General features: G+C 37.5%; 1 pseudogene; it reads right to left on the minus strand.

Annotated features, from left to right (window-relative positions):
* Positions 1-17,788: 17,788 nt before the first annotated feature.
* LOC101399688 (small ribosomal subunit protein uS2 pseudogene) lies at positions 17,789-18,768 on the minus strand (annotated as a pseudogene).
* Between the last annotated feature and the right edge of the window lie 226 nt (positions 18,769-18,994).

Here is an 18,994-nt window from a genome sequence, read left to right on the forward strand (position 1 = left end):
ACTACCTGGCCTCTGATATTGTCAAGCACATCAATTAATAAGAGGAAGGGAAACAATGAAGATGTACATCAGAACGCACTGTATGACTTGAAGGACTTCTGTGCTGATGTGGATAAAAGCTTTCAAATATTATTTGTATATGGGTGCTGTAGGGGAAGAGGGAGAAACCCGCTCTGCCCTTTCCCTTAAGGTTTTTATGGCTGGCCAAATAATTAACAAGACAGGTTAGCAGGGGAAAATAATACCATGTTTAATAACATGTATACATGGGAGAAACCAGGGACACTGCGTTTCTCAACACAATAGCGGAAATTCTCTTCTTAAATACCATCTTCAGCCAAAGACAAAGGAGGATGTTGGGGGTGGGGGAGTCAGTTACAGGAGATCACCACTAAAGCACTGTAAACAAGAGTAAGGTTATTATGCAGATTTAAGGCCTCACCTTCCACATTGATAAGTTTCTAAAAATGAGGTCATCCCCCCTCTTCCCAATACAGAGAGAGAGAGATACCTTTACAAATGGAGATTTCCCTTATAAATGTAAATGTTTGTCTGGCACCTCCTCACAGGGCCATCCAGAGAATGTGGCCAGAAAGATAGAACTTCTGATAAGATGGGCTTGTTGGTGCCTTTCCTATTGTAACATCTATTCTACATTATATTACAGCCATCAGATAGAAGATCTGTTCCAGGAAGGAGTTACTATGTCAAATTCTTTAGGCAGTTAGTGGGGGAGGTCAAATGTCCGTCAGAGAAAACAATCAAGGTAAAGAGATATATTTCAGGGTGGCCAAATCTTGATCTCCCACAGTGCGTTATCCACACTGTAAAGGCTACAGATGCACCAACATCTACATTTAATCTGCAGTATTAGCACTTGCTCCATTAATTTCTTAAATCTAGAGAGTCAACAAAATTATAAATTAAGTCCTGATTTGCAGCATTTGCCTATCACTGTGTGTAAATACCCATCAGAGCCAATTTTAATGTGTACAGTGTGTTAGTCATTGAATACAGTTTTGGGAAGAAATTCACAGTTGTACAAATTTGCCTTTTATTTCCACCATAAAGATACAGTTAGACATAAATAACCTCAAGAACATAGATAACAGCAAAATGTAGTAAGATAATTAAGTAGAGATGAAATTTGAGTATCTATTACCTTTCTAAGTAAAATTCATTTAACTGTAAGTATATATAATTCAACTTGGAGCTCAAAAATTTCAGTGATTTTAACAGTGGACTCCAGTTAGCTAGTGTGAGCTATCTCCAGCACATAATCCTGTCCCAAGAGGAGAGGTTTTACAGTTTATATTTCCATTTGTGTCTATGTTTACTGGAACTTAAATATGAAAAACAGAAAAAAACAAAATTAACATGTACTAACATATATAAATATACATATACTTTTATAGGTGTATATATATAGTATGTATGTACATGTGTATATGTGTGTGTGTGTGTGTGTATATATATATATATACTTTTAATTTATAGTCATTTATTGAGGGTCTACTCTGTGCCAAGAACTGTACATTTCTCAGAATCATCATCATCTAGTACAAATGTCAGCAAACTACAGCCCATGGGCCCAATCTAGCTTGTCACCGGTTTTTGCACTGCCAGAGAGCAATGTATGACTATTCCACACTCACATTGTAAAGAGGATTATCCCTTCCACAAGAATGATTGCTTGAAGAGTTGAGAGCAGCATCAATAATCAACTAAAGAACAAGATAAATGGTTTCCAATCTCTTTGCGTGAATTGACGGATGTTACTAATAATGCTCAGTTATTTATTTGAGGAGTCAATGCAGAGTTTGAAGTGACTGAAAAATCATTCTTTATGAATAGTTTGCTTGGAACAACTGTAAGTCAGAATATTTGCAAAGAAGTTGAGAAAACACTAATTCAGAACAACCTGAAGTAGACTCTGCTAAAATGTATTTCAACTGATGTTGGGAAAATAATATGGATCAGAAAAAGGCAAATTTGGATAAATTCACAAAGTGTGGGCAAATATAAAGTTTTTAAGTCTATATTTATTAATTTTATTATTCATCAGCAAGTGTTTTCCACATAATATTTGAATCTATCATGTGTTATTAAAACAGCAATGTCATTCGTGAACTTCATTCACTCTGGTGGATAGTTCTGTGATTTTTGTCAGAAACAGAAGCTGAATATCTTGACTTGTGCCACCACACAGCAGTTTGCTACGTTAGCACTGGTAATTTTTTATTGCAAGTTTTCATGTTAAGGATGAGATTGGAATATTTTTTCTGAATGAGGAGACTTGCCCTTGGCCTATATTAATGACCACTGAATAGCTTTGGAAATTAGCTTTTGCTGCAGACTTGAAAATATTTCGTAATGAATTCAACCTATGATTACAAAGCAAAACAGTGTTTATATGTGGAGGTCATACTGTAACAAGTCATTTGGTCAAGTAATGTTGTATGAATCATTAGTAATGTCAAGTGGCTCTATTCATTTCTTGTGCTGTCAAAAGTTAAAACAAGAAGACCCCCATGCCCACACATATTTGGAGCAGGTATATTTTCAAACGGCAAACTGCAGGACCAGCGACATTTTCACATCTTAACGAAAGTACAAAGAAAATGCCTTTATTTCAAAATCAATTTAACTTTCCAATTAAGAAGCTTTCACCTAACCTTTCAATTGGGAATGATTACTTTGCAATGCAAAGGGGAGCAGAATATACAACCCCATAATATGCCACTTTGGCATCTGGATTGCTTTGAGCTGAAGGCAATCAAAACCCAGCAGACTCAAGAAAAACTTCTAGCTCCCCTTTAACTACCTAAAAGAATTTAGATAGGGTGCGTGGCTCAGAGAGAGAGTTATTACCAGAGATAAATTCATCCAAATGACCAATCTGTATGGCAGGGCAACCATCTAATTACCAAACATCTGCTCTCCTTGCTGTCCTGTGAGCTGTCCTCCTCCTTTGGAAGCCCCAGGCCTCTACCCCATTCCTTAGCTCAGGATGGCATATAAGCCACAGCTGCCGGACTTGCCCTTTGGTTTCATATTTTTATGGGGCTCCTGTATATATGTAATTAAATTTGCTTTTCTCCTGTTAATCTGTCTTATGTCAGTTTAATTATTACACCAGCCAAATGAAACTAGAAGGGTAGAGGAAAATTTTTCCTCCCCTACAAATGCAATGATAGAATAAAAGACAAACATCAAGACAAGAATTCAAAAGAATTCTATAAATGCCTTCTAAGGAATAAATATGTGTGATTAAAACCATATGCTAGTGGATTGAGATCAGTATTTGGCAGTACCTCCATATGTGAAAAGCCATTTTCAAAGATGAAATCTGTAAAATTTCATTTCAGATCAGTATTAATAAATGAACATTTGCAATCAATTTGTATGGTGGGGAAGAAGAACTTGGAACCTCAAGGGAAATTTTATTAAGATAATTCTATAATTATACTAATTATTATTATTATATTTTAATTTTAATCTATAAAAATAAAAAATGTATTTTTCTCTTGTTACATAAATGCCTTCATAATGTCCTCAATTTTGCCTGTTGGCCAGCAAAACTTAAAATATTTACTAGCTGGTCCTTTATAGAGAAAGTTCGTTGACCCCGACCTACTTGAAAATAAAATTAGTAAGCATATATTGACTTTTTGGAATTCTTTGTGGAGGCATTCTGCTTACTTAATTGCTGCAGGTAATCATGAGTAAAATGTTTTATATATTTTATAAAAAATCCGTTAGAGTAGTAATACATCATATGGATTCTTTAGTTGATATTTAAGTATTTGGCATTAGATATATGGCCATTTTAAATGAAGTAATGAAAGTAAACAATGTTGCTTGAAATAAAATATTAATTGATGTAAAATCTATTATTATTATTGACATATATTACAATATGCCTCTGTGCCATGTAGAAATATCCTGTTAAAGCAATCTATATCTTTCTAGCTCACTATCTTCCAAGGAGAGTTTAATATCCATTACTAGGCATCAGTAGGCTGTGCGCCAAACTGCAGTGTGAGTTCAAACCGCTCCACTGAGACACACACATTGCCTTCACATTCCCAGCAAAGTTGTCTTCAAGATACATTCTTATAACAAACCTGCTTTGGAAAGGTTAACTCCTGCCCATGATAAAATTATCAATGTTTTCTTATGGAAAAGAATCCCCAATTCTGCATTCAAGTGCTGTTAATAATAAAGACTTAATAAGAAGATTTATGTGATTGCTTTTTTTAGCAAACCAATCTTTATATCCTGGGGATTAGCATATACGTACATTTACAACTAATATTTCCTTTGGCAATCATTCACTTCTTGTCATACTGCAGATGAAGCTGGGTACCTGAGGGCTAGTGCAGATGTTCAATAAGAACAGGATTGCCTTTCGACCTTGATCACAGCACAGACGTAGATGAATCTTGTCAATTTGCTGTTTTCTTGTTTAACTTGAGGGGTGAACTCTGGTCTCGAGGATTTGTGAGTTTGTTTTTCAGAAGAAAAAGAATACCATCTGAGAGGTTGTGACCACCAGATGGCCGGCCCCGAGCAGCCTTGCAGATTGCCCAGGGGCTTATCCAGAGTGACCTCTTTGTTTCTCCGAGGCTCCTCCTGCCAAGTCCCTTAGCTCTTGTATAAACGCCCCTGCTTTTGCTCTGGTTAAGGCAGATTTGAGCACAGCCATGCTCCTGCCTTCTTGTCCTGGCCAACTCGAATGGGGCCTTTCTCCATCTCCAAGCACTGGTGTGTCCGTGCTTGGCTTGCTGCCCATCGGGCACACGAATTTGAGACTAAGAGGTTCAGTATCAAAGAGGACAGGAATTTTTGGTTTCTTTCTGCAGCAATTTGCTTCCTTTGTCTCCATTTGATGTGGAGATTACCATGTGGCCAAGTTTTCTAAAACAAATTCTAAATTTTCAGTTTTGCAATGTATATATTTTCTTATATTGCTTACTGAACATAGACATAAAATCTTCCACCCATGAACAATTCCACACTTAAAAATTATATATTTGGGGCCGGCCCAGTGACATAGTGGTTAAGTTGGTGTGCTCTGCTTCTGCGGCCCAGGGTTTGCAGGTTTAGATCCCGGGCGTGGACCTATGCACCGTTTATCAAGCCATGTTGTGGTGGTGTCCCATATAAAGTAGAGAAAGATGGGCAGAGATGTTAGCCCAGGGCCAATCTTCATCAGCAAAAAGAGGAGAGTTGGCAATGGATGTTAGCTCAGGGCTAATCTTCCTCACCAAAAAAAAAAAAAGTATATTTATTTTTCTTATGTGTAGATATATCTATATGCTCAGCTTAAGTCTTTAAACTTTGAAAATCAACTGTAAATCTCAGCTCATTTACATAACGTTATACACACACAGAAACTCATTATTGTACTCTCAGACAAGTGAGAAACTCAAGACCTCGATTGCTTTTTTATCCATTCATTCATTCAGCATGTATTTACTGAATATCTACCCAGTGCCCACCACTGAACTAGATGCTTAATTCAGCCAAAGCATAGTTATTGCACACTTCATTTTTATTCGATAATATACTGATTTTTTTTTTAAGTCATAAAATGGAACCAAACAGGTTATCATTCATTTAATGAGTGCTTCAAATATCCTAATATATTTTAAATATTTTAATATTATTTTATTTATTTCCCCCAATATAGAATAATTACACTACAAGAGAATAACGTTGTTTATCTTTCTTCCCTGTGTTTTACTTCTAGTCATGTTTCGAAATGAGCACGTAAAGTGGAATTCTATTCCAAAGACTAATTTGTTGAGCTGGCCTTATAGCTCCAGCTTGGATTTGCAGTATGTTTTCTTATTCCAAGAAGATGAATATATTTAATATACTTTAAATTGCATCATATTTTATGGTCTCTCAAGGGATCCATAACAATGGATTGCAATTATTGCATAATTATTGCTTCAAATATCTCAAATGATGGTGACTAATTAAATACACATATAATACATTTATCAGTGAAAAAAATTCAATAACTCAATTTCTATTCCCTCTCAGAAGTCACTGTAGCTTCTGTGGAAGAAATTTTAAGAAAGAGCAAGTATCGCAGCAATGGAGACCACGAGTTAGCATTAATATTTCATAGGACAATTGAGGTACAGGGAAATGTGTACTTGAGAAACACCAATATCTTCCCATCCTCCAAGTAAGTGTGACCCTTGGTTTCACTAACAAGGTGAGGGATAAGGCTCCATGGAAGATGTTGGTCTATCTTTGTAAGTATATCGTATATATGGTGAAAATTTATTTTATTATTAATTTAGAATAGTGTCACAAAGAGACTCATTTATTTTAAAAATAAAATAAAAAAATCTATCACTCCTTTCCTCACTGAAGCCACAAACTAGACAACAAATTCTGCTAAATTCTAGTTCACCAGATATCCATAGGTCTAACTCTAAGATGAATAAGAAATCTTAGCCATTTGGCCACTTCTAACAAGGGAAAAATTCCTGATGTGTTATCCCTGAACTATGACCTGAAATGAAGTTTTCAGCAGCTTGTAGTTAGTTATATTCCATTTGGAAAACAAAAACAAATAAACAAACAAATATAAACAAGGGGAAACACACATCCTTCACATGGTCTGAGAATGAGAGCAAGGTACAACAGGTGAGAGAGACACACTAGTCGACCTTTAGTACTGTATCTTATCAGAGATTTTTCCCTGACTACATTTTTGTATTAACATATTATTTCTTTTTAGGAATGATAGAAATCTTCTTAGAAATGACAGTGATAGTAACAGATTTGTTTAATGCACTTATGTTGGTTAAATTAGTTGTTTACAATATACGTCCATTTCTTTTTTTTTCTTTTTCTTTTTCTTTTGCTTTGCTATTTACTCATCTTTGAAACACAAAGGCCCAAGAACTATGGCTGTGTGGAACAAATATATTGTTCCTCACAAGTCATTTAACAAAGAATCCCAAGCAGGATGCACTTTGCACACTCTCCTAACAATCAAAAATGAGTTGAGCATCCAAAGCACATTGGGATACGGTTACCGTAGATGACATTGTGATGTTTGGTAGGTTTGTGGTGTTTGAAAGGTACTGTCAATTAATTAGTTTTCCTTCAAAATATTCCTTCAGGGAAAGGTAGAGCAGTAACTTCCTTTGAGTTCTGCTACGGAGAAATGTATGCAGTAATCTCATACAAAACAAAGGCTGCTGTTAAACTAGTCTTTGTGTTTACAAGAACCTTTGAGTTCTTGACTATCTAAAATGTTCGAATGATTCGAACTCTTTTTGAGTTTGGCTCCTTTTCGGTGAATTCTTTTATAAATTTATATAAACCAGTGCCTAATGCAAAAGCTTTGCAGCATATTGATGTCTACAACTTAAAAATAATTTCCTATCGTTTCCAGACAATTGCCCACAAATAACATACCATTCTGGGAAAACAAAGCAAAATGGAAAAGCAACAGAAATATAAGAAATGCTTTAAACACAGCAATGGCATTAGGAGCTTTCAAAATTTCTTGCTTTTTATTTTTCATTAGGGGTCAAGGAAGTCACTTCCCTCACCATTTGTACATTTGTGAGTTACATTTCCATTTTCCCTCTGTATGTTTCTCCTCTCCACTTAAAAGGAGTGACTAGGCAATCCAGGTCCAGCTGTTATTGAAAGAGTTAAGCGTCCCGTCCTTGCCTTAGGTACTATCTACAGAGGCAGGGATCCATACAGGACTGGAAATGATATTAGGATGCTTGTTGAATCGATAAATTGTTAAAAGCCAATAAAATATTTTGCTATAGAGAAAAAACTTGAGAATTACTGTATTCCTTTAAGCAATCAAAACCACACATACCATAATATCTTTTATGCTTTTTCAGAAGGACTGTATTCTCTCCCTCCTTTGGTAGTCCCTCTGGAGTTTCAAGGATGCTGGAATCTGCCCAGCAGCAATACTGGAACAGCACTGAACACTTTAAGCCCCACTCAGAGAGATCATTTTACATCTTGTGATAGGCGACATCTCCCATAATCAGCTAGGAAATTTCTAGCCAAATAAATCTGGGCATTGCTGGCATCCTGGTACAATGGTAAGCTTGGATCTTTACAGCTCCTCCCTCCTCAATATCTGCCTCAATATCAGTAGTTAATGCTGTGGGAGATCAAGATTTGGCCACCCTGAAATATATCTCTTTACCTTGATTGTTTTCTCTGAGGGACACTTGACCTCCCCCACTAACTGCCTAAAGAATTTGACATGATGGCTCCTTCCTGGGACAGATCTTCTATCATGATGGCTGTAAAGATAATGTAGGATAGAGGTTACAATAGGAAAGGCACCAAGCCCCTTTTATCAAAAACTCTGTCTCTCCCTGACCACATTATCTATGGATGACCCTGAAAAGAATTGTCGTCCTGCCCTCTGAAGTCCCAGACCACTACCCACCCCCAACATGTTCCTCGCCTTTAGCTGCAATACTTAAGCAAGCAGCTTAGACAGAGGGACGAGTTGCTCATTTCTGAGTTTCTCCCATGTATACATGTTATTAAACTTGGTATTATTTTCTCCTGCTAACCTGTCTTGTTAATTATTTGGCCAGCCATAAGAACCTTAAGGGAAAGGGCAGAGGGAGATTCTCCCTCTTCCCCCGACAACGCCAAAACAAAAAGTTTACAAATTCTACACGTTAAAAAGAAAAAGAAAAAACTAACAAACATTATCAGTAATAAGAGTATGCTGCTTATTACCAGATAGCCTTAACTTCACATAAGAAACTGCAGGATACTGGAGAACAGTCAATAGTACCCAACCTTGAGTGGAGAAAAAAGTATACAGGCGTACCTCAGAGATACTGCGGGTTCAATTCCAGACGTAGCAATAAAGCAAATATTTCAATAAAACAAGTCACACAAATTTTTTGGTTTCTCAGTACATATAAAAGTTATGTTTGCACTGTGCTGTAGTCCATTGTGTGCGATAGAATTATGTCTAAAAAAAGTACACACCTTAATTAAAAAATATTTTATTGCTAAAAAGTGCTAATCATCATCTGAGCCTTCTTCAAGTCATAATCTTTTTGCTGGTGGGGGGTCTTGCCTCGATGTTGATGGCTACTGACTGCTCAGGGTGGTGGTTGCTGAAGGGTGGGGGGCTGTGGGAATTTCTTAAAATAAGACAACGATGAACTTGGCCACATTGATTGACTTTTCCTTTCATGAACAATTTCTCTGTAGCCTGTGACGCTGTTTGATGGCATCCACAGTAGAACTTCTTTCGACATTGGAGTCAATCCTCTCAAACCCTGCCACTGCTCTATCAACTAAGTTCACATAATATTCTAAATCCTTTGTTGTCATTTCAACAATCTTCACAGCATCCTTACCAGGAGTAGATTCCATTTCAAGAAAACACTTTCTCTGCTCATCCATAAGAAGCAACTCTATGTCTCTTAAAGTTTTATCATGAGATTGCAGCAATTCAGTCATATCCTCAGGCTCCACTTCTAATTCTTGTTCTCTTGCTGTTTCCACCACATCTTCAGTTACTTTCTCCACTGAAGTCTTGAACCCTTCAAAGTCATCCATGAGGGTTTGAATCAACTTCTTCCAAACTCATATTAATATTGGTATTTTGACCTCTTCCCATGAATCACAAATGTTCTTAATGGCATCTAGAATATTGAATCCTTTCCAGAGGTTTGCAATTTACTTTGCCAGATCCATCAGAGAAATGACTACCTATGGCAGCTATAGCCTTACAAAATGTATTTCTTAAATAAGACTTGAAAATCAAAATTACTCCTTGATCCGTGGGCTACAGAATGGATGTCGGGTTGGCAGGCATGAAAACAATGTTAATCTCATTGTCTGTCTCCATCAGGAGTCTTGGGTGACCAGGTGCATTGTCAATGAGCAGTAATATTTTGAAGGTAATCTTTTTTTTGAGCAGTAGGTCTCAACAGTGGGCTTAAAATATTCAATAAACCATGTTGTAAACAGATGTGCTGTCATCCAGGCTTAGTTGTTCCATTTATAGAGAACAGGCAGAAGAGATTTAGCATAATTCTTAAGGGTCCTAGGATTTTCAGAATAGCAAATGGTATTCGCTTCAATTTAAAGTCACCAGCTACATTGGCCCCTAACAAGAGATTCAGCCTGTCCTTCGAAGCTTTGAAGGCAGGCATTGACTTCTCTCTAGCTGTGAAAGTCTTAGATGTCATCTTCTTCCAATACAAGGCTGTTTTGTCTACACTGAAAATCTGTCGTTTAGTGTAGCCACCTTCATGAATGATCTTAGCTAGATCTTCTGGATAACTTGCTGCAGCTTCTACATCAGCACTTGCTGCTTCACCTTGCACTTTCATGTTATGGAAAAGTCTTCTTTCCTTAAACCTTATGAACCAACCTCTGCTAGCTTCAAACTTTTCTTCTGCAGCTTTCTCACCGCTCTCAGCCTTCATAGAATTAAGAGAGTTAAGGCCTTCCTCTGGGTTAGACTTTGGTTTAAGGGAACATGTGGCTGGTTTGATCTTCTATCCAGACAACTAAAACTGTCTCCATATCAGCAATAGACTGTTTGGCTTTCCTATTGTTCATGTGTTCACTGGAGTAGCACTTTTTTTTGGTGAAGAAGATTGTCCTCTTCTAACTAACATCTGTGCCAACCCTCCTCTACTTTGTACATGGGACACCGCCATAGCATGTCTTGATGAGCGGTGTGTATGTCCGCACCCGGGATCTGAACCTGCAAACCCTGGGCCACCAAAGCAGAGCACGTGAACCCAACACTATGCCACCGGGCTGACCCCTGGAGTAGCACTTTTAATTTCCTTCCAGAACTTTTCCTTTGCATTCACAACCTGGCTAATTGTTTGGTGCAAGAGGCCTAGTTTTTGGCCTGTCTCAGCTTTTGACGTGCCCTCCTCACTAGCTTAATCTTTTCTAGCTTTTGATTTAAAGTGAGAGATGTGTGACTCTTCTTTTCACTTGAACACTTAGAGACCATTGTAGGGTTATTAATTAGCTTAATTTCAGTAGTGTTGTGTTTCAGGGAATAGGGAGGTCCAAGGAGAGTGAGAGAGACGGGAGAGTGGCTGGTCAGTGGAGCATCAGAACACACACACCATTTATCAATCAAATTTGTTGTCTTATATGGGCATGGCTCATGGTGCCCCAAAACAATTACAATAGTAACATCAAAGATCACTGATCACAGATCACCATAATAAAGACAATAATAATGAAAAAGCTTGAAATATTGCAAGAATATACAAAAATGTGACACAGAGACACGAAGAGAGCAAATGCTGTTGGAAAAATGGCACCAATCGACTTGTTCAACACAGGGTTGCCACAAACCTTCAATTTGTAAAAAACGCAATTTGTGAAGCACAGTAAAGCAAAGCGCAATAAAACGAGGTATGCGTGTACACTGTTTTGCTATGCACTGTGCTTCCAAGACAAGCAATATCAGTATTACCTGGGAGCCTGTCAGAAATGCAGGATTCCAGGCCCTACCCCAAATATATTGAATCACAATGTATTATTTAACAAGATTCCCTAGGTGTTATGGAATGAAAGTTTGTACCCTCCCAAAACTCATACAATAAAATCATAATCCCCAATATGATGGTATTAGGAGGTGGGGCCTTTGGAAGGTGTTTATGTCATGAGAGTAGAGCCCTCATGAATGGGATTAGTGTCCTTACAAAAGAGACCCCAGAGAGCTCCTGGCTGTGTGAGGACACAAGAAGCGGGAGGTCAACGAACCAAGAAGTTGGTTCTCAAAAACACCTATTCTACCAGTGTCTTGATCTTGGACTTCCCAGCCTCCAGAACTCTGAGAAATAAATGTTTCTTGTTTAACCATCCAGTCTATGGTATTTTAGTCATAGCTGCCCAAATGGACTAAGACAATAGGTGATTAGTATTCACATTAAATTTTGAGAAGGTTTGATCTGAGATTCCCCGTTCCAGAGGTGAAATACCTTGCTCACTCAGTTTCAAATCAATGTCACCCACTTGAGTTTTCCTCATCTCAGGGAGCTGATAAATTGTGAGACAAAGTTCATATTACAGTTCATCAACTTCAATGTATGGATGTAGATAGAGCCATATTGTTATCTCCGATGGATGTGATAATGAAACCCAGTGGCTTCATCTACTCTGTGCTGTTTGAATGTTTTACAACATGCATGCGTAAAATTAGCTAAAAAACAAAGACATTTACGTTGAAACAACAAACTATATTCCATTGTACAAATTTTGAAACCAACATTAAAAAAATTAAATTAAAACTTGAATATTTCAACATTACTCAGAGGTGACACGCTGCATCATAAGGATTCTTACGCAACTGTAAAAAACAAACCAAACTTATTAGAAACAATTTTAACATAAATATATGTCATATAACATTTTTACTAAAAATAAGTTTAAAATAAATATATGTCTTATAACATTTTACGAAGAAAGGAGATTGCGACCTCACTCACACATAAACATGTACTACACATGCACACAAAAGTTGGTTTGAAATAACTGTTCTATCTTTAGTAGACGAAGAACAGTAGGAACATTGAGCAATTTTCTGCTGTGTGTTCAAGAATAAAATCAAGATATTACCAAGAGACATTATTATAATTAGCCATAAACATGCTATTTCCTAGGTATGATGATTCTAATGGATTCCTTTTACATGATTTACTTCTTTGTTATTGCCAAAAGAGATGGTCCAAAGAAGAGCCATTTTAGTGAATTTTATCAATAGCCCTCACTTTTTTGCAAAACTGGAATTATAAGAGCATAGATGGATACTCAACAATAAAAATAAACAAAGACAATGTGACTTATACAAGAGACTCTCAACTGAATTATTTAGGCAAGAGAGTCTATGGAAGAAAACAGCAAAATGAACATCCTTTAGTGTATATTTTCTTACAGAGAATAAATCAATAATGCCCTAAAACATTAATGCAGAGTGTTTTGTAGAATTACATGGAAAAAAGGATCAAAGGAAATCTTGGGAACTGAAATTTATGCACCAACTTGTCTAATAATTTGTTACAAGAACTGATTTTTAAGAAACAAAAGATAATTAAGAAGAAGCATTTGTATTATCCTTCTGTTAATTAGCACTGGAAGTCATGGTTGAACTGCTTCATGGTTTTCTTTTCTATCAGTACAAGTACACTCATGGGGTAGAAATCCATTGACTTGGTTAAACTCTGCAAATCTGGCTCATGGAGAGATTCTCTGCAGAGGCACAAAGAGATCATTTGCCCAAATTAAGGAAAAGGCATATATACATTATCTGGTCTATATCCAGACATTCACAATCAAAAGAAAAAGACTGTTCAAATCTCCACAAATTTGTTTTATAGGTTGCCAGGGTGAAAACTGAATGATAATTTAATATGAATAATTTGTCTTTAAAATTCATTTTTAAATAAATTAGAAAAATATGGGAAAAGAAAATTTTTGTTTTTTTTTAAATTAATTATTTTACTTATTAATTGCTTTCTATATTTCAGGCACTTGACTAAATACCTCACATTCATCATCTCACATAATATTTACAAAAATTCTTGGGTTAGCTACCATTTTTAGCTCCATTTCCAAATCAGGAAATAAAGCACTGAAAGATTACATTAGTAACCAAATTCACATACTTCAATATGGTAGAACTCAAGTCAAACAAGATACTGTGAACACAAATGCCTTTCACTTATAAATATACTGAGTTAAGTTATATGTGGATGGTAAGTTCTGAATATTTCTGTATCTTTTATCATCAGGAATTTTCCCATAAAAATTCTTTTTTTTCCAAAAAGCATGATAAAAGATTCTACTTCCAAAAAATATTTACTTTACCCTTTCTCTGTGACAATGATTGATTTGTTTGTGATGTTATTATCCAGAGAGAAGTGGTAGGCAAAAATGTCACGTGCTGCAGAGAGGTGGATAAAATGAACACAGAGAGGCCTCCAGTAGAGGCAGTTGCTGGTCATTGGGGACTGTTCTAGAAGCATTTTCAGAATGATAATGAAAGCAGAGCCTAGGTTGTGTAAATTTGGCAGGAGAAGGAAACAGACGCAGAACGTTTCCAAGAAGCACAGCAGTTGTGGGAACAGGAGGCAGTAGCTTAGGGAGGAGTCATAAACTAGTCTCCTTTTAAAGTTAGCCATAGAGACTTTAACATTAAAAGAAAGAATGGATCATGCAGAAAGAAGTTTTGAAAATGCCAAAAAGAAAAGACATAATTGAAAGATCATGCTAGAGGCTGAGCAAGAAAAGGGATAAAGACAAAGAACACAGGTACAAGTTCTAGGCTTGGCAAGTGGGCAGGATATTTCTGTTGAGCCTGGAATTTTTTTTAAAAAAAGTAATAACGAGAGAAAATATCAGAATCACCGTGCTTTGGAGATTAAGATTAAACCTTGCACATGAGACAAATTTTAATATATAAAGAACTCTCAAAACTTATTACAAAAGCAAACAACCCAATCTAAAAATGGGCAAAAAAGGGGCTGGCCTAGTGGTTAAGTTCAGTGCACTCCGCTTCAGTGGCCTGGGTTTGGTTCCCAGGCATGGACCTACACCACTCTGTGGCAGCCATGCTGTGGCACTGACCCACATACAAAATAGAGGAAGACTGGCACAGATGTTAGCTCAGGGCAAGTCTTTCTTAGCAAAAAAAAAAAAAAAATGGGCAGAAGATTTGAACAGAAACTTCATGAAAGAGGATATAAGGATAGCTAATAAGCACATGAAAAAATACTCAATATCATTAGCTATTAGGGAAATATAAATTAAAACTGTGATGAGATACCACGACACACCTATCAGACTGACTGAAAGATCCTGACGATACTGAGTGCTGCTGAGGAAGTAGAGCAGCTGGCAGCTGGCAGGAATGCAAACATAGTACAGCCACTGCGGAAAACAACTGGGCAGTTGTTTCTTTTTTAAGTTGAGTACAAACAGCACAAGACCCACCAATCCCACTACTGGGTGTTCACCTTAGAGAAATAAAAATTTATGTTCGTACAAAAACCTCTATACAAAATTTTCTAGCAGCTCTATTTGTAGTCACTTAAATAGGGAACAACCTAACTGTCCTTAAGGGCATGAACTGATAACTAAACTCTGATGCCTCCATAGAAAGGGTATTATTCAGCTGTACAAAGGCTCAAACTATTGATATACACAACAACTTGGATGAATGTCAAGGCATTATTCTCAGTGAAAGAAAAGTCTCAAAAAGTTATAAAATCTATGATTCCATTTATATGACATTCTCAAAAAGCTATTGTGATGGAGAACAGATCAATGGTTGCCAGGGCTTAGGGATGGGAGAGGATATGTCTATAAAGAGATAGCACAAGAGAGTTTTTTGGGGTGATGGAGCAGTTCTGTATCCTGATTACGGTGATGGTCATATATATATTCATTGACCATAATAGAATAATACACAAAAAAAGTAATTTTACTGAATAACAATTTAAAATATGTTTTAGGGCTGGTCTGGATGAAAAAAATATAAAACAAAGTGAGAGTTAAATTGCTTGTATAATAAAATAATTGCAATTAGGAGTTGTCTTCTGGCTACCTGAGTAAAACATTGGGATATCTGAAAAGGAGTTAGAAGAAAGAAGATCTTTAAAAAAAGAAGAACAAAAACAAAACAAAACACCCAGCAATACAGGGCAGGCCAGTGAAAATTCCTTGCTGCAAGAGTAACTAACAGAAAAATATCAGTTCGTAAATTTCTTCCTCTTTTTTTGATGATATCTCTCCTCTGTTACTTACAAATTTTCAATAAAAATTCCAATTTGTAGAGAAGTTTCATGTTAGAGTTACTTTGGTGACTATAGAAGAAATGTCTTCTGCTCATTTATGGCGGCTGTTAGAGCCACAAGCAAAGAGAAGAGCAGCTGAATGAAATGAGAGAGTGATAGAAAACTGAGAATCCAAAGTAGCAGAGAAGAGACGGAAAATAAACCTCTTCTTGAGGGATCTTCCACAATACTGTGATGGGTGTTCCATCTCCCATAAAATGAGAAGACTCACATCTAAACAAGAAACAGGCTGGAAAGTTTGGGGACACTTGGATTACACATACATAACTAGGAAGTATAATGCTGAGGATCTCTCTGAATTATCCCAATTATAATCACTGGGAACTTTGAAAGCATAATTTCCATAATTTAAATTATTTGATGTCTAAACTCCTTTATACAAAATAAATCTTTTAATGAAGTCAAAAATACCCTATTGGGATTGCATATTATTATATTTGATTCTAGTAATCATATTATTTACTTTTCCACACTTTTGCAACTCTCACGATCGCCATTTTATGGCAATGTTGTTTTTAACTCTCCATAAAAATCCGCTTCAGCATCTGATAAGAGATTGACGATCACACTGTTCCATGTAACAGCATGAATTGATCGTATCTATCGTCCCTGGGTGGCTTGTGACCTCCCAGGCACCAGGCCTTCTCCTAAACAGTAACAGCCTCATAATGTGCTGTGAGCTTCTATGCCATCATAGGGGAGGAAAATTTTTCCCTTCTTCCCTTCCTTGGCTGGCCTAATAATTAAATTGACATGAGACAGATTAACAGGAGAAAAACAGATTTAATTTTGTATGTACAGGAGTTCATAAAAACATGAGACTCAAAGAAGTGACCAAAGCAGGCAGCTTTTATACCTTTCTTTGTTTAAGAAAGAAAAAATTATTTGTGAAGAATTGACAAAGGGGTTTGCGCTTGGGAAGCAAATTAATGAAGAAGTAACACAGTTTGTTTACACAGCCTTCTCGGCCCTGGATTCCCTATCTCTTGGGATAAGGAAGTCTTTTATCCTCCAAGTGCAGGGAGGGTAGCCTTCACATGGGGAATTTAGTCCCTGCTTTCAGGGGGACAAAGGAGGGTCAGAGTGTCCTTCTTGCATTGGCTGTTTCTTAAGTAACTTGAACTCAAAATAATCGATATGCCAAAGTAGCATATTTTGCTCCCACTCACTGTCCTAACACTGTCCAATGCAGCATCTCAATAAAAGTGCACGAAAGAAAAGGATAGTTGCTTATAGGCAGTTAGAAGACAACAAAGAAGTATTCTGAGTTCTGCAAAGTTCTGTGACACATGAGCAGCACAACTCCTTGGTTTTACTGCAGATTTGAGCAAAACAGACAGTAACATGTAGCACTCTGTTCTTATTACTATCCTGGCAAGAACATAAATTTTACAAACCATGTTGGCACTTACTTCACTTTTATTCACTTATATCTTTTTTCTATCCCTCACCTCCTATTTCTTTTTGTTAGGAAAACCATCCTTGCTCTCCTGTGAAATACTCCATTTAGATATACTTGCTGTATTACTCTGCTAGGGTTGTCATAACAAAATGCCACATGCTAGATGACTTTAAAGAACAGAAATTAATTTCCTCACAGGTCTGGAGGTCAGACATTCAAGATCCAGGTGCCGTCAGGGTTGATTTCTCGTGAGAGCTTGGCCTGTAGATGGCCACTTCTCTCTGTGTCCTCACATGGCTTCTTCTCTTTGTTCTTGTAGGAGGACAGCATGAGCTCTGGCGTCTCTTCCTTTTCTTATAAGGAGAACAGTCCTGTGGGGTAAAGGATTCCACCTTTATGAACTCATTTAACCTTAATTAACTCCCAAAGACCGTGTCTCCAAATACAGTCACATAGAGGGGACAGGGCTTCAACATATAAATTTTAGGGGGACACATTCTGTCCATAACAGTTGCTTTTGTTGAATCCTTTTTTTTTTTTTTTTTGGAAACTGTTGGTTTTCCATCAACCTTATTTCCACTTTCTGTTTAAAAGTCTGTGGAAGAACAGCTTAAGACCACTCAGCGGTTGTTCCTCCCCATTCAGTGGCCTGAGCAGTGGGAGCTGTGGACCATCTTCAGTGGCGGGCTGAGCACCCCAGTCTTCAGTAGGGAATGGCTGAATAGGCACAGAGGAGCTGCACAGCTTCAGACCAGCCTGCGACCTCGGGTTGAGTAGTGGTCAAGTCAGGAGCTTTAGCAACACATCCACACTGAAATTCCTCTGTGGTCACAGCCTTTTCAGCAGAGGCTTGCTCTTCCTTTTCCGTCTCTTCAGGAGATCTCTAGAAGTAGAGATCGAGCATGACTTCCCATGGGTGTTCACGGGAGGTGGTGCCACGTATGCGCAGAACTTCCCGCACTGACATCCAGCACATCAGACGTGCTGAGCAAGCTCCCTTGTTGTTGCATGGGATAGCAAGGTCCACAGGGTGCAGAGGAGAGTCTGTGTCACACACAGCAATGGTGGGTGGGTTAATATAAGACACTTCTGTGAGAGGCTGGTGGTCAGCCCTGGGATCAGTAACCGCCAGAAGTCACAGTTCCTGGAAGGCTGCATGGATCTGGTTAGAGAAGGTTCCAGGAATGAAGCGGCCAGCAATAAGAGCGGCTCTGGTAGCAGCAACAAACTTCAACACAGCCTGTTGGCCAGTATTCCTGGAGGATATGACACTGACATCAGCCAGGTTTTCAGTGGCAACAATGGCACGAGCTCCCAGCAGAGTTCTCCCAGGTTCTCTTCCGATTTATCATGTAGATGCTGTCACTTTTCCTTTTAGATGTACTGCTCCATTTGGAAGTCAAAGTTGGTGCCAGCTAAGGGGGTTCTTGCTGCAAGGAATTTGAGGATATCCTCCTCCTTCATTTCTAGAACATCAAGGGCTCTGGACATTGTGAAAATTTCCCTTTAAGTTACAACGGGAACCCAGAACAGCTCTGTATGGACCCCTCTCTGAACAGCATTGAAAGGCTCCTTTTTTCTTAACGCTTCACTCCATGATTTTATGGAGAAATTGGCACCAAGGCAGAAATACATCTTCTGAAGAATTCTTTTGTTCCTCTATATAACAATCTCTTTTACTGAAAATGTGTCTCTGTTTCTTTTCTTAAGATAACTA

Source organism: Ceratotherium simum, chromosome 27 (assembly GCF_057802395.1).
Source record: "Ceratotherium simum simum isolate JZ-2026a chromosome 27, ASM5780239v1, whole genome shotgun sequence".
NCBI lineage: Eukaryota > Metazoa > Chordata > Mammalia > Perissodactyla > Rhinocerotidae > Ceratotherium > Ceratotherium simum.